The following is a 6,000-nucleotide window of genomic DNA, read 5'->3' on the forward strand; positions in this document are numbered from 1 at the left end:
TGACATATTTGAGGGGAAGTTTACTGAACAGCTGGCATTTGTCATTCCCATCCATAGGGGGTGGATATAAGAGGCAGGGGAAGGCAATGCCTTCCCAAACTGCCAGGGTACCCCACCCACCTTCTGCCTCCAGGCTCCCTCCCTGAGCAGCAAGCACAGCTCCCAGCAGGCTCCAGGCTTCAGCCACGCTGAGGCTGGGGAGGTTGGGGCTGTGGGTCACCCGCCCTCCCTATGCTCCTGGGCTGAGAAGACAGGCTGGGGCCACGTGCCACTCGAGGAGGGGAAGAAGGGTTTGCCCCTACGGTGGGGTGCTTGGGTGGGGCCCTGGGGGGAAGGGGCGGGGCTAGTTGTTTGTCTCCCTCAGCCCTAGGTTGACCCATTGTCCATGCCCCCATCCATGTTGGCACAGACAAGCACACTTACCCTGTCTTTTGAAGATGTCCCTCCTTCTAGCTTTTCGTTTTATTGTACAGGTCGTCTGTCACAGAGCCCTTTCAGATAAAGTCCTGTTTCATCAGCATTGTAGATGTTAGCTGGGGAAAAAACTTTTCAAGCTACTGGTTTGTTTGCTGTTTTTCCACCATGCTCCTTTTTGTAAGTGACATTGAAGCATGTCTTCCACCTGCTAAACTAACCATCATTTGCCTTAAAATAATTTTATCCAAGTGAAGCAGCAAGCTGAAGGGTTTATTCCTTGATTGCGGGTTCATCAAGCGTGCTCCCTGCATACTCTTCTCTGAAGCATACAAAGAGAGCCTGTTGACATCAAGGGCTTTTCCTTCATGACTCCGCTTAAGCAGCTATTGAACTGCCCATCTTTCATATTAACCAACAAACCCTTATCCGTCCACATTTTTGTATACCCTGAACTCCAGTGTGATTACAACTTGTTTGAGCAGCCCCTGGAGTTTGGACATTTCAGAAATCGAACGGTTTTCTTTCAGTGCGAGACTCTTGGCATTTTGTTGTATTGGCACAAAAAAAGTGAGCAAGTAAATGGATGATGTGATGTCACTAGTGTCAGAAATGTTGCTTTTATGTATGGTTATGTTGTTGTTACAGAGGACAATTCACGGTAGGGACGTTCCGAGCAAAAATTTGCTCATAAGCAGCAGTGCTCTTGAAAAGTATTGCTACAAACAACATCTACTGCTCACTTATATAGTATTATAAGAAAATATAAGGAATTGTTCCTTTATTTGTCTTTGCTGATGAGCATCCAGAACAAGCTTCAGGTTGTGTATCAGTTAAAACCTTGGTCTGTGTAACTAGCAGGTGAACGAAGTTCATATGGAACTGCTAACTTCAGGTGCACCCAAGATGAGCTACAGGAACCAAAGGCACAAAGGACAGACAGTAAGATATGAGCAACTGGATGAGCCAGCAGAGATAAACAGCAGACAATAGATGTCAAATACAGCAAATGCTTATCCTATAAAATCATTAGTTTAGGTTAGGTTATTGGATTTCTGCAAAAAAAGTTTAGTCGAGTTTAGACATAGGATACACAGCAGAGTACAGAGTCTGTGTGAAAATCAGCTCTGATTTAGTCCTGGTCAAAAAGTTGACTATAGTGAAGCTTTTGGTAACAGTGACCATAGCATAAAAAATTAACATCCTGGCGGGGGTGGAGGGGGAAGAAAACACATAAGAACACAAGACGACCATAATAGGTCAACCAAAGATCCATCCAAGCCAGAAAGAGATCCTGTCTGCCCCAGAGGGAGTGAGCTAACAGTATGATAAGTGATCTTCTTCCTGCAGCCAGCTCCACCCTCTGACAAACCATTCCTTACCGCCTGCTAACAGCCGTTAATGACTTAATCACATGAATTATCCAGTTCCCTTTAAACCCTGTTACAGGCCAGCATTCACACATCCCCAAGCAAGGAGTTCTACAAGTTGACTGCACTGTGTGAAGAAGAAGAAGAGGAGGTTACTACCTTGTGCAGTAACTGACGTTCTTCGAATGGGTCCCTGTGTGGTGCTCCACTTAGGTCGGGCCCCTGCCCTTGATCGGAGATTTTACAGCAGTACTCCTACTGGCCACGATGCTTAGAACCTGTCACCACTCTGAGTATGTCACTAGAATCATGCACGGCTGCGTACCTCCTCAGTTCCTTCTCTACTACGGAGGCTACCCCAACTCCGAAGTAAGTGGAGGAGGGTGAGGTATGGAGCACCCACAGGACACCCATCTCGAAGAACGTCAGTTACTGCACAGGGAGTAACCTCTCTTCGAGAGAGAATGTCCCTGTGGTGCTCCACTTTAGTGGACTGTCAAAGCAGTGTATCTCAAGGAGGTAGGGACTTCGGATCTGGCAGGAATCCTAAACAACTGCCCTGCCTAACGCAGTGGTTAGAGAGGGGGCCTTGGAGTAGGCATAGTGAGTAGAGATGGTATGGTGGGAGGACCAGTGTGCCCCACCCTACAGATGTCTGACAAGGACCTGCGTAGGAGGCTACAGAGGTAGATACAGATCCAGTGGAATTGTCCTGATCATGCCGGAGGTGCAACATCCCTATCGTGATAACAGAGACGTATCACTCAGAGATCCATCTCGAAAGCCTTGAGCAGAGATAGCCATCCTTGGAACGGTCGCAATAGAGAAAGGTCCAGGAGAAGCCTCAGAAGGGTCGTGTTCTGCCAGATAAAAGGACAACCCTACGCACATCAGGTGCTGCATCGTGGCCTCAAAGGAGTTTGCATGTGGTTCGGAGAAGGAAGTTGGTAAATGTATGGTTCATGAGGTGAAAAGGAGCATGAACTTTTGGAAGAAATTTTTGGTGTAAACACAGAACAACTCTGTCCTTTGAAGAAGAGGGCACAGGTGGATCCGCCGCAAGAGCTGCTATCTCGCCTGCGCGTCTGGCGGAGGTAATGCCACCAAAAGGCTGTTCATTGAGAGGTGCAAAAGGGAGCAGGTGGCTAAGGCTCAAAGTTGGTGAGTTAAACAGGACAATACTAGTGAAGATCCCTGGAGGGTAGGTGACTTGACATCCGGATATAGGTTTGGCGTCCCTTCAGGAAACCTTTGGAGATGAGATGGCGGCAGCTTAATGTCTGGGTATAGGATGAGGAGAGAGGCATGCTGCGGCAACGGGCCGTTGCAGTGCTGAGGAGCAGCACGTGCTGGCACCGCGGCCGTTGCGTGCCCAGGATGAAGTGCGCTGCCGGCACTGGCCAGTTTGCAGTGCTGAGGAGCATGCTGCTGCACCGGTCCATTGGTGCCCAGGGGGAGTGCACTACTGGCACGCGCCCATTTGCAGCAAGGACAGGACGGACAAAGGACTTCTGACATGGAGTCGGTCCCTGCTCAGTGCTCCTGTGAGAGCTGTGGCTGAGGCATCAGAAAAAGCTGAGGCACCTGCCTTTGGGTTGTCAGCAACACGAGGGTAGGATCTCGCGGGAGACCCCCTACCCTTGTTAAGTCTCTCCTGTGAGACTGTCTGCTTCTTGCCTCCGCTCCAGGGAGGAAAGCAACGCTGCCACCAGTTCTGATCTGGCTGGGTGCGTGTGGAGTGGGTTTGACCTTTCCATCTCCGAAAAGCGTCTGCTTGACGTCGTCGCAGTTATGTCATCAGCCTGGATGTAAACAGCTGATATCTGGATGTGGTTTGCAAGGCACCAATCCAGAGAGTTTCATGGTCTCTGAACAAAAGAGAGGTGGGAACGAGCCCTCCTTGTCTGTTGACGTAGAACATGAAGGCAATGTCTGTTATTATGCGTACATGCTGATCTTGATAGTGGGAGGAAGCAACGGTAAGCATTCCGGATAGCGCGAAGTCTAGAACGTTTATGTGTAGGAGGTCTTGGGTGAGAACATAGCCCGTGTACTGTGTGGTGAGAGATATGGCCCAGCCGGTGAGGGATGAGTCGGTTGTCATCACCACCAGTTGGTGAGTCTGGAGAAGGGACTCCAGACAGAGGTTGTCAGGGACTGTCCACCACTATGACAGAGTCTTGATCCGTAAGGTATGGTCAATGATTTGTTTATTGAGTGCACGTTTGGTTTGTAAACCGTGGCCAGCAAGCTTGGAGCACCTCATGTGGAGACCATGCATTCTGGACACGAAAAAGTGACGAGCCACGTGCTCCAGTAGTTGGAGCAGTCTCGGGCGGCGACGCCAAGGCTGCTGTGAAGCCTTGCAGCCAGCAGTGTATAGTATTGACACGTCGGGTGAAGGGATCCCGTCCGGTTCTGGAGTCGAGGCTTGCTTCTATAAAGTCAGGCGTTGGTAGGACTAATGTGATTTGTTCTCATTATTTGCAGCCCAGGGATTGAAAGCACTCGAGAAGGCAATGTTTCCAGTAAGGAATATATAACCTTGTTCCTGAGGAGCGACACGTAAAGTTTGGAGAAAAATCGGGCCAGTGGAAAGCCAAATGTAGAACTCTTATTGGTAATGTGTCAAGCCAAAGGCAAAAGGAAAACTTGGATAGTGACGGAAAATAGGCGTTTTGGTCGAGGGTGAAACCAATTGCCTGCTGAGGCATGGAATTATGGTAGTGGGAGTAACCATTTGAAACTTTTGTGTCTGACGAAATGTTGAGTCTTGTGAGGTCAAGGATCGTCACCATCCTCCAGTTTTCTCTGTGTTAGAATAAGATCTTTCCCCCTGTGCATTCGGCACGAGTTCGAAAGCACCCAGGTGAAGAAGATGTTGTACTTTTTGCCAGGAGGTGTGGCTCATGAAAGGTGTCCCTGAAGAGGAGGGGGAGGTGGTGGGAGGTAAGGAGAGGAAGGGATGGAATACCCATGTGATGACTCTAGAACCCATTGTCAGTGGTAATACTCTGCCATTGGTGTAAAAATGGCTGTAGACGATGTCCCAGACAGTTGTGAGCAGTACATGCGCCGGAAAGGGGTGACTGTTTCGAGACCTCTCGACAAAGGTTCAATTTGTTTATTTTTTTGAGGAAGTTGGGGTAACTTGGAAGAATGGGGCGACGCTGCTGGATCTGACCTCTGGCATTGCGGTTGTTGTTGTGATCCTGAGCTCCGGGAAATGCTGAGTATATGAGGGTAGCGCGGATGGTGTAAGGTTGATATCTGTACTGTCGCCTTCTGTTTGTAGGGGTCTGGACACCTAAGGATCGCAGAGTTGCCCTTGAGTCCTTCATTGAGTGCAGCACCTCATTAGTGGTGAAAGCAAAGAGTTTATCACCATCAAAAGGAGATCTCTTATGGTCTCTGAACTTCGCGAGGGAAGAGAGAAGAGGAAGCCAGAAACCTCGGCGCATGACGGCCGCTGTAGCGGTGGATCTTAGTGCAGTATGCTAATCCAGAGCTGCTTGAGAGCCGTGCAGGATATGATTGGCCCTCGGAAACTAAAGCGGTAAACATTGTTCTTTGTTGTCTGGATGTGTTCAATAAAGTCCATGAACTTATTATAGTTTTATGGTCGTACTTTGCTAGAATCCGCGATAACTGCAATTCGAAATTGCAACGTTGAAGGCAATACCTTATGACCAGCGGGTCTAAGCGTTTGCCCTCTCTGTTGGTTGGGTATGGCGGAATACTGTTTGTTTCACTGATTGGCTGCGTCACTACCAAAGAGTTTGCCCAGGATTGAGAAAAGGAATTCAGAGCCCTTCGAGGGAATGAAGTATTCCGGTGCGCCTGTTTGCAGTAGGCTGGCTTGTGGCTGGAGGTCTGCCAGATGGATTAGCAGTGCCGGAAGGGCTGAGTTAATGGTTAATGCCATCTGGATGACGAAGATGGTTGCATGATATCTGTTACTCATGTTGTTTGTCAGGTACTTCCTCCAAATTGATCTAAGCTCATGGCATCCTTTTGAGAGATCTTGGAGTTTTTGAAAAATCATCTGATGGCAGTGGAGAGGGAAGGAAGTAAGCTCCTCAGTATTGATCAGTGGTGTGAGGTATAGTGGGTCAGAGCGGAGTTATTGATCCTGAGGTGGGAGGTGCGCCAAGTGCGTCATAGGTTTGACATTCGCGTCTAGTGTGGTAGAGTAGCGACGTGCTGCCGAGGGAAG

The sequence above is a fragment of the Chelonoidis abingdonii genome, chromosome 2 (assembly GCF_003597395.2).
Source record: "Chelonoidis abingdonii isolate Lonesome George chromosome 2, CheloAbing_2.0, whole genome shotgun sequence".
In the NCBI taxonomy this organism is placed as follows: domain Eukaryota; kingdom Metazoa; phylum Chordata; order Testudines; family Testudinidae; genus Chelonoidis; species Chelonoidis abingdonii.